This window comes from Gymnogyps californianus, chromosome 5 (assembly GCF_018139145.2).
Source record: "Gymnogyps californianus isolate 813 chromosome 5, ASM1813914v2, whole genome shotgun sequence".
NCBI classification, from domain to species: domain Eukaryota; kingdom Metazoa; phylum Chordata; class Aves; order Accipitriformes; family Cathartidae; genus Gymnogyps; species Gymnogyps californianus.
The window spans coordinates 53,356,594-53,368,102 of NC_059475.1; positions in this window are offsets into that span (position 1 = coordinate 53,356,594).

The window sequence follows — 11,509 nt, forward strand, 5'->3', positions numbered from 1 at the left end:
TGTTTTACATGCACCTGTATTAAAAAGAACACTATGAAGATTGCAAAGTTAACCTTAAGAGCTGCCAGATCTGAAACCTCATGTCTGCTGTGGCTGGGATTGGATTTCGATGGAAAGAGGTTTGGGATAGTACACTGAATTTAGCCTCTGGTTTCAACATATAAGAGGACTAGGCCTTATCTTATTCTCACCTCTAAGAGTATCCAGTAACATTCCTTCAGTGGTAAATATATTTAATCCATGAGGCATTCGGAGTTTTACAAGCCATTCTATTGGAGCAATGTCTGCTTGAACATGAAGCTAATATGAATGAAATGTTTCAATCTTATAAAATACCATAGAAGAATGATAGCCACAGAAGGGACTTTCTCCCCTGTGCCATCAGATCTCTTTTTTAGTAGCAACTAATTACTGAGCAAAGACATCAGTACGCAGCTAGAAAAAAAATGCATAGCTAAACAATTCATATAAAAAGTTAGCTGAATATGAGGAATAAAAGAAGTCAATATACCTGCTTATTTCACAAGTAAAATATACTGTTTTCGTATCCTAAACATTCACTAGAAATGTCTTGGCCACATCAAGTGAAAGCTAGGTAAAGAGTACAAAGTAAATAAAATTACAAACTACAATGTTTGGAAAGCCAGTTGTTTTGATATACAAATACTGAGTTTTATCCAAAATTACTCCTGTCACAATATTGAGCACTAGACCAGGCAGAAGACTACTGTCAAGACCTTCAAATCAGTTGTACACTTGCACAATTGTGTAACAGCAGAGATTTTAGAAACTCCTCCTAACCCCAAGTGCAGCATACCACCATTAGTGCTGCAATGGAGACACTGAGGAAAACCACTTCTCTGGAGTAAGTTGTCAGCAGCCTAGACTGCGAGGGCATTTCATGCAACACCACAGTGTTTAGTACCAGGCAGATTTCTTCAAAAATCTGCAATATTGGCAGGAAATGGTAGTGTTAAAGTGTCCAGACACTAAATTAGGAGAGTTTGCAGGCATAAATGAGCACTGCAAAATCATCTAAAGGTCTTAGAATTTTATTTAAAAAAAAAAAAAAAAAAGAATATGTCAAGGATTCAATCTAGGAACAGTAAAGCCAGTCTGCAAGAAGAAATATAATATGAAAACCAGATATTTTATGAGACACTAATATGAGCAGCAGCAATGCTGAAAGAAACAGGGTGTTACTCAACAAAATGCAGGAGTTTGAAACCAAATATGCCAACATGATTCTGGACATGAACTCTCAAGTGGGGAGAGCTGTTATTAAAAAATAGTTTATAAAGACTGAACTCCAGTCATTTCTGCTATAGTAAGCAATGAATGTGTTTGTTCATCATTCAGTAACTGCATTCCTACCAGCAAAGTCTTTGGAAAATAAAGAAAACTCAAGGAAAAACCTTAAAAATTTTATTTTTGAGGAAAGTTTAGCAAAACCAACCACCTGTAGAATGGGTATGACACCATTGTAAGCGGGTAAAAAAAATCTGCAAATATTTGAGTGACAACAAAATCAAGAGTATTGAACACAGACAGGAAAGTTAATTAATTATGGGAGAGTATTATAGCTACAGAAACAAGTCAACTGTATCCAAAGAAAAACATATTGATATGAATTATGATTTTAAAATTCTTACCAGTATTATATGTAATATTTACTCTGGCGATAACGATGTCCCAACTACTTGCATTGTCTCCAGTTTGCTTTAGAAATGAAAGCCAGTATTTAAAAGAGACTTTAAAACTTTCTTGCAAAGGCTGTATTTAAAAACATCCCTTTCCCCGATTACATGTCTAATTGCCCATGACTCACTGCACCATTATAGGACTAAGTCTGAGGGTAAAAGCTGCTGGATACAAAAGTCTTCAGAGCACATTCCTTGAGTTTATCTCTGGCTGAAGGCAGTGGGGATACACCAGGACCGCACTGGTTCACAGAACCCTTGGAGTCATTTATGCTTTTGTATCTGTCCCATTAAGCCCTGACTGCATATCAAACCTTTCTTTAGCTGATGGGAGTCAGTTTCCTTTGGATATGTGTTCTTGAGCACCTGGATTCAATTTTTTTTTTTTTCATTCTCTTTTCTTTGAGCAGCTTGTGCTGATAGAACTGACACTATGGCACCTTTACCAGTCATTAAACATACACAGAAATTTCAGCCTAAACACCAAGGTATAATTAGATCTGTGTTTTTTTATATATATATCAACATATATATAAAAAAACACACAGTGGGGTGTATATATATATATATGTTGCTAGTATAACTGTATCTGTTGGGGAAAATAATTAGACCAATTGATGTGGATGCAATTGTGCCAATCAAGACAATCCATATCAGTAGAATCAGTATGAGAACAGCTGTACTGTATCAGTATCACACACCTTTGGAGAATAAACTTCATCACCTGAGAGTTTTTGCATTGCTGTGATGATACCAGCATAAGTAAGCAGTAAAGTGTCTAGGCATCAGTTAGAGCATGAGAAATGTCTTCAAGAGGTATCTGAACTAGGACTAAGTTTCAGATTTTCATGTATTTTTGTGATGAAGTGGAAGGAATTCCATGATATTTAGACATTACACTCTGGATAGAATTTCTCAGTTTTAAGAGCTGTTCAAAGTTTCCAGAAAATATAGGGACCTACTCGGACAACCCAAACTTGAATTTCTTGTTTGCTCTGTATTTAATTCCCCCAAGCAGCTACAATGGTATATGCAGAAGATCATGAAACCTTTAGTGCTTACAGCACTCATTCTTTTCTGGGCAACAGAGATTCAGTACTTCCACCTGGAAGTTCCAGCTTCTAACTTCCCACTCTGTACTTGTTCATATTCTGCAACTCACCTCTCTAATATAAACAGCCGCCACCTGCCACTATTCACCTTACCTTCCACTAGCTATCACCAAATTTCTTACTCTAGCATTGTAGAGTAGTGCTCTAGAATTTCAAACTACTGTATCAGGAATGAAGGAATGAGCGTGGATGAAGCCTTATTTAAACATGTTTCTCTTGCACTGGTCTCTAGTTTTGAGCGAACTGCGAAGCTAACCCAGCTGCCTAGTAGACAAGAAAAAGAATAAATGACAGGTAGGATATCTACGTAGTCCCAATCATGACTACAGGTTTCACAAGTTCTGTGGCAACACAGAGAATTAGTAAAACAATTGTGTTAGTATTGTCATTGAAACTATTTATAACTCATGCTAATCAAACATGTACTGGGAAAAACTAAGTGTCACCTGTTTCATTTTGAAGTGGAAGATGTGAGAACAGATGTTGTTCATGATCTCAATGGTGGGAGCAAGCCCTGCAGAGTTATACATCAGTAGAAGCTTCTTTCTCATTTCCATACTATTCTCCTCATTTATGCTATATAAATAACAGCTGATTTTCTTTGAAAAAGAAGGAAAAATACATGTTTTAACTTGAGAAATCTTCTGCTATCCCTCCATTGCAATTAAACTGATCAAACACTTAACAGACTTCATAGATGAATAATTGATTGAATTGGTTGAACTTCTTTGTACACACTATTTGTCCTTGAAAGCAGATATGCTGCAACAAGTCTGAGATCATAGAGTCCATAATCTTCATGAAAACAACTTCATATATATCATAACTTGTTAACTTTAGGCTGAAAGTAATGTGTTTTATGCATTAAGGCAAATTTATGAGTGGAGAATATTTGGGATCAAATCTGAAGTCACAGGTTGCAATTAGTTGAAGGTGACAAATATGCATTTGCAAGGTGGAGATTTAAGTTTCAAAACCAAAATCTGGATGCAAGACCGATAGCTGCAGAGCTTGCTATTGGTACAGAAAACAAACTGGAACGCAGTCTGTGTCATGACAGGCTGAGTGCATGTTCAAAATATGCCCAGAGACTTCTGACTATAGAATCATAAAATGGTTGGAGTTGGAAGGGACCTCTGGAGATCACCTGGTTCAACACCCCTGTTCAAGCAGGACCACCTAGACTTTGTTGCCCAGGACCGTGTCTGGATGCCAAGTGCAACACCAAGTGCGTATTTCCAGGTATATTTTTCAAAGGAAAACTATGTGTGAAGTACATTACTGAACATAAATTTTGAGGTCACTTACTAACAGTCACATTTAAGTAAGTGATTCTGTTCAGTTCAATGTATTGCATACTTCAGTCCAAAGATTGTGTAAATCATAAAACATAAACTCTTTTTTTTGAGGTAACTTCTCTCAGCAGACTAAACAAATCTTTAATAATACTATTACCCAAATAAAGAATGGGCATATAAAAGAAAATCCATTATTCCATATCTAAGAAAATCTACTTTTTAAATGACATGTGGTCATCACCAAAATCAAAACAGTAGTCTGCCTCTCAAACATGCATTAAGGTATATTGAGGTTATTAGGACAGGAAAGAAAAAAAAATAAATTAAATTTGCTACTGGTAATCCCTCCCCAATTTAATACAATTTTCATTTTACTGGGTACTTCATTACAATCTTCCTAATACAAATATAAGGTAGTAAACCACAATATGTATTTTAATCTACATTAAGTGAACAAACACAAATATTACATACAAACCTGTAACTTGGAATTTACCAGATTATGAGAATCTAGGAACAACTTGATTGCTTTAGACCTTTCTTTCTCACCATACATTTTGTTACTAAAGCATGAAAATCTTGTATTATCCCCTTCTGAGGGAAGCAACAAATATATTTCAGTTAAATAATTTGCAAAAATAGCTGTAAGCCAAATACCAATCTCACAAAAGAAACTTGTAATACATTAACCTAGGTGAAACTGCACCTTATAAAAGAAAAGTCACACCTCTGAATCAGGAAATTTTCCTGTGATTATTAAAGAAGCTTTTAAAGATGTAATTCCTTAATATGAATGCAGACTTCCTGGTGATTCTCTAGTTCATGCTAAAATGCATTTTATGGCTCCTCTTATAATCCATCCACCCACCCACCCAAACTACTGAGTGATACATGTTAAATTAGATGTAGTTAAGTTTCTAGCAGACATTCAGATTAGGTTCTACTCTATCTCCCCATAAAGTCTACCTGCTTTGAATGAGAGGACATGCATATATACTCTAATGGTGCAGAACTCTAAACAAGTCCGCAAACAATAGTGAACAAGCCAAAGTTCAAACCTCACAACTCAAAAGCTTTAAAAAAAAAAACAAAAAACCAAACCACCCCAAAGAACAAAAAAACCAAAACAAAACAAACAAAAAAATCCCAGCCAAAAACACACACCAAAAAGGCTCAGTATATAATTTTGGATATACTTTTCAACTAGAGCTGTACAACCTACACTAGCAAGCTGTATTCTATCTAGTTTCTGTCCACCTGCCTTCTCACAAGAAAACAGATGTTTCCAGATGTTTTAATGAAGTTGGGTTAACATGGTTGGTAGGACAAAGCCTGGAAAGCCTCACCAAGAGCACAGAACACACAGAAAACTGTTCTCTAATCTGCATGATCTGTTTTTTTGGAATGAACAGGCAGAAACATTCATGCTGTATCAGACTACAGTGAGAAAGGGATTAAAAAATTAGCCTGGATGTCACAAATCCATGTTCTGCTGTGGCCAGCTCCTTGTCAGGACGCAGTGTATTTTAGGCAAGCTGGAAGCATCAGAAAAGCATGTTACTAGAATTCACCTGGGAGTTTAGGATTAGTAAGGAATACAAGAAAAACTCACAAGAAAACACAGATCTGGAAGGAACATCCAAAACATACATATTACAGTATCACAGAATGGTTAAGGTTGGAAGGGACCTCTGGAGGTCATCTTGTCCAACCTCCCTGGCCAAGAACAGTCACAGAGAGCAGGGTATCCAGGATCATGTCCAGACAGCTTTTGAATATCTCCAAGGATGGAGACTCCACAACCTCTCTGGGTAACCTGTGCTAGTGCTCAGCTACCCTCACAATAAAAGTGTTTCCTGATGTTCAGAAGGAACCTCCTGTAATTCAGTTTGTGCCCACTGCCTCTGGTCCTGTCACTGGGCACCACTGAAAAGAACCTGGCTCCCTCCTCTCTGCATCCTCCCTTCAGGTATTTGTACACATTGATGAGATCCCCCCAAACCTTCTCTTCTCCATGCTGAATGGTCCCAGGTCTCTCCCCCTTTCCTCACTGGAGAGATGCTCTAGTCCCTTAATTATCTTAGTGGCCCTTCCTTGGACTCTCTCCAGTATGTCTATGTCTCTCTTGTACCGGGGAGCCCAGAACTGGACACAGTACTCCAGGTGTGGCCTCACCAAAACTGGATAGAGGGAAGGATCACCTTCTTCCACCTGCTGACAATGCTTTGCCTAATGCAGCCCAGGATACCACTAGCCTTCTTTCCAGCAAGGGCACATTGCTGGCTCCTGTTCAACTTGGTGTCCACCAGGACCCCCCAGGTCCTTTTCTGCAAAGCTGCTTTCCAGCCAGTGAGCCTCCAGCATGTACTGGCTGGTGCATGGGGTTGTTCCTCCCCAGGCACAGGACTTTGCACTTCCCCGTGTTGAACTGCATAAGGTTCCTGTCAGCCCATTTCTCCAGCCTGTTGAGGTCCCTCTGGGTGGCAGCAACAGCCCTGTTGTGCACTGTACAGGACTCAGCACATTGCTGGGGAGCCTATCATCACATCATTACAGGACTGGAAATGACTTTTATATCAGAATGGCAGGCACTTGTATTTGGGTTAGATGAACTAGAGGCACTCTGGTGCTTCCCATGGGATAAAGAAGAGGCATGAGCCTCAGGAAACAACAAGGAATTAGGGACCAGCATGAGAAAGACAAATTAAACTGGAGTAAGCAGAAGAATGAATTGTCCTTGTTTATATAAAAATCCTAAGTTACCCACCATTCTATTATGAAGTTGTACATCACCTTGAACCTAGGATGTTCCAAAATATTTTGTAAAGTTAACCTTCCTTTTCCAGCATTTAACTATTACATCTCACAACTGATTTTCTAACTATCACTTCTGCTGCTTAATCAACAAATTAACAGAACTGACAACTGAATAATAAGGTCAACTTGCCTCTTATAATATGTGGGGCTCCTGAAGACAGTGGAAACATCTTTAAAATTGTTGCAGCTGTGACAGAAAATCAGCAATTCTATCTATTAAAACAGAAGAAATCTTCCAGAGCTAAAAGTCTAACAATCTATGAGAAGAGACTTTTTCTTTCTATCAGCTCTACAAGAAATGACGATATTTCACAACACCTTTCTGTTGGAATTGAGGACTTCTGGATTCCGCTTGCCTTGGACACCTTGTTGACTGTGAGCAAGTCAGTTAGCTCTTACACCACCCATGTTGCGTATCTGACACTTCCTCGCATTGCTACATACTCACAGCGACACAAGGAGAGATAGGAAGCGGTAACCAACAGCAAGTGGGAACAGGGATTCAGTCCATGTTTGCCTGACTTTGTGTGGCTTTGGACAAGTTATTGATTCTCCATGCATCACATACCCACATGCATCTCAGGAAGCATCAGGAGAGCTTTTGTTTAGAAACCACTCTGAGGTCTAGATAGGAAAGTATAGTACAAATGTCAAGTCTGATGCCCTGCTTCCTTTAGGAACTCCTCCTTTACACATCTGTGCTTCCTCTCTGTTTACATTTCTCACCCCTCACTTCAGCTTTATTCCTGTTATTCCCTGCATTTAAGGTACTACCCCTTCTTTCTAGCACAGCTGCAACACAGGCAGCAGGAGAGACCGTTTCTTTCCCCCCACCATACCTGGTCAGACCTCTCCGCCACCTCGTCTCTGCTCTGCTGGGCTGGCAACGAGCCGCCACGGCTCCTTGGCTGGGGCACACCGGCCTGCCTGAGGCAACTGTTGGCGGATCCAACCATCCCCTGCGGCCAGCCCTGTCCCTTCGGGGAAGCAGAGCCCCCCCTCGAGAGCAAACCTGAGGGCTGTCGGCTCTGTCTCCTTTCGCCCCTTGGACAGCAGTCTTGCCTCAATGGCTTCAGTCACTACAGAGCTGACATTCACCTGCATTTTCACTTCTGACCCTGTGAAGACCAGCAGTAACAGTTTGTGTTTTCCCTTTAGCTGTTTAAAAAGGTTGACAACCAGACCTGGCTGCCGCCAATCTCTCCTCCAGGGGGATTAACACGTCTCACTTCACCCTGCAAACAATTAGATGTGTGCTCGCAGCCAGCTGAACGGAGGGGTTAGCAACATCTGAAGCAGCCCTCACACATCTGCTTGCAATCATCTGATCATACTGTTGATTGGTATAAGCTACACTATTTCCTCTGACGGGCTTACGACAGATTTCTTATACTCCAGACCAGACGTGGCAAAGAACAAAATCTAAAGAGAATAGCTAATGCCCCTATTTTTTAAACATGACATTTCTTTTATAAGTATCCATATTTATCTTTCTGTAGACAGTGAGTAAATGTTGCAGCATCAGTCAGCTCTGAATGCTTAGCGTTTTCTCCCCTCTCTTACAGAACACAGAGAGAGAGCCGGGCATGGCCGCAAGTTACTGTGCCATAAACAGCTGTGCAGCAATATACTGCCGGCATGACTGTAGGCAGTTCTACTAGCTGGCCAAACACAAACCCATAGTAAAGCCTTTTTCACAGGTGATGGTATCAGCATATCTAAATTTCTCCTCTGCCCTCCCAAGCTGCAAAGGAGAGAGCTTCAAATATGGGGTAATAAAACCAGGAAACAATTGGTCGCCCATGGCAAACATCCACTGGAGCAAACTGCAAAATGAGGAAGTTCAACATGTGGAAGCAGAAACTGACTGAAGGAATAAAAATAGTAGCAACACTAGTGCCCTACATAGCCTACAGATGCCCTGTGCATATTGATGTATACGTGCACATACACACAAATACGGATATCTGTAAAACAGCAGAACAGCCCCTTAAATCAATAGGACTATGAAAGTGACAACAGCAGTAAGTCTTTTGCAGTCTAACTTGTCACAATATACACATTAGAACAACTTAACATCTATACATTACAATGCTCAGCTCATGGAATTGATAGTAATTGCAAGTAACACTTGCAAAGATGTTCAAGTATTTTACAAATGCCAGCAAGCTGAGTTCCAATGTGCCTGAGATGCAGACAAGCACAGTCACACAGCAGATGGTGAAAATAAAATACAGTGGTGAAAACTATTGTCCCTAACTCACCTAAAGATGTCTCTGACCTAGCCACGAAAAGACTTTTGATCTCAGAATTTCAATATCTGATATGCAACACTGATCCAAAGCACACTGTAATCTGTACAAAGATTTTTATGTATTACAGAAGCTGTTGGGTGAGTCTCTGAAAAATAAGACCATGTTGTCATTATGATTCCAGTATATTATCAGTGTAGGAGACCAATGGTTGCCAAACATTGTGTTGCAAAAGCAATGATAAGCCAGTGAAACATGACAATTAAAATAAGAAGTGGAAAGCTGTACTTAGTAAGGAAAATTACCATTTAAAACAACAGAAAAGAATATTTGAAGACACAAAAAATCAGAAATAAAGGAAGCTTTTATATTAAAGAGAATTTTAATTCAAAGGAAAGAAATCACTAGGTATAATAATATTCTGCTAAGTTCAGTTCTCACCAGAAAGTCAATCTTGAAAAAAACCCAACAATCACTGGGAAAGATAAAGAAGGTCATAGTGCAGTCCATGCTGCCAAACTCATTTCTCTTAGTCTCAAGGAAGCTGTCAGAGCTTTCCAAATACTTACTGTAAATAGCACACTCCCTTCCCATCACAGAATATCTAAAGGTCAGTGGTGTCCCCAAGTCTAATCTCCATAAGTTTCCATAAACTAGTTTTGGCTGACTTTATTTTCTAAATTTCTTGCTACTACTGGGTGCTCTCTTTACATTCCTGAGGCCTGAACTCTTTGGCAGTAGAAGAGGTGCAGCCTAAGAACAATATATGCTTCTCTGCTGATCCTAATCTAAAGGATCTGCTGCTGAAAGAAAAAAGGCTTTATACTAGTTGGTACCTGTGATAAAGCAATAAGTTCTTATGCTGCTGTAGGTTTTTAAGAAGTGCCGATTTGTTCACTGTGAAATGGATAATGGCCAGCAAGCATATTTCATATAATCAGATACAAACATGTAATTGGTAATTCTCACCATTCTGTACTTGTTTAGGACTGGTGGTCTAACAGTGAACGGTTGATCACTCATCATCAATCTCATCAGCTGTCCAGCCCCCTACCCTATTTGGTAAACATGGATGACATCTGTAATATTTAAGACATCTGTGTTTTAAGAAGGCTTTGGCTTTCTGTCAACATACTTTTTCATCATACTTGACCCTGCAGTAAATCTGCAGCAGCATATCTCATGTTGCAAACATAGAACACAGGACCACTGTAGACTCAGCCAAATGAGAATACAAAGGTTAAGGAGATACATTTCTATTCAAATACACTTAGCTCCAGAATTAGCAGAGGCAACATGGAAAGTGCTTAGCTGAGTGCATCCATTTAAAAAGAAATTTTTTCCAAAGTTCATTCTAGTGCTAATACGTGTCTCTCAACTAATGCTGGAATGTCAATCATTAGATGGGGGAAGAGAAAACTTTCAGGATGTCCCAGACGAACTACATTGGCACAGTTGTGTTAAAACTGAAGAATTTTTTTGCAGTGAAGTCTTTGAAATTTATGAACCCTCAAACTGTTCGATAGGAACAGCAGGAAATGGCAGATTACTATTATCTTTTAGCTTAGATTGTAAGTTCTCTGGGAGAGGTATTACCATTTTGTGTGTGTGTCTTTGGCTGAAACTTGGCAGAACAGAGGCCTGCTCCCTGCCTGGCCCTCTGTGGTGGGTTGACCCTGGCTGGATGCCAGGTGCCCACCAAAGCCACTCTATCACTCCCCTCCTCAGCTGGACGGGGAAGAGAAAATATAATGAAAGGCTCGTGCGTCGAGATAAGGACAGGGAGATCATGGGCAAAACGGACTCGACTTGGGGAAAAAAAAAAAAATTTATTACCAGTCAAATCAGAGTAGGACAATGAGAAATAAAACCAAATCTTAAAAACACCTTCCCCCCCACCCCTCCCTTCTTCCCAGGCTTAACTTTACTCCCGATTTTCTCTATCTCCTCCCCCTGAGCGGCGCAGGGGGACGGGGAATGGGGGTTGCGGTCAGTTCATCACATGGTATTTCTGCCGCTCCTTCCTCCTCAGGGGGAGGACTCCTCACACTCTTCCCCTGCTCCAGCGTGGGGTCCCTCCCATGGGAGACAGTCCTCCATGAACTTCTCCAATGTCAGTCCTTCCTATGGGCTACAGTTCTTCACAAACTGCTCCAGCGTGGGTCCCTTCCACGGGGTGCAGTCCTTCAGGAACAGACTGCTCCAGCGTGGGTCCCCGTGGGGTCACAAGTCCTGCCAGCAAACCTGCTCCAGCGTGGGCTCCTCTCTGTCCACGGGTCTACAGGTCCTGCCAGGAGCCTGCTCCAGCACGGGCTTCCCATGGGGTCACG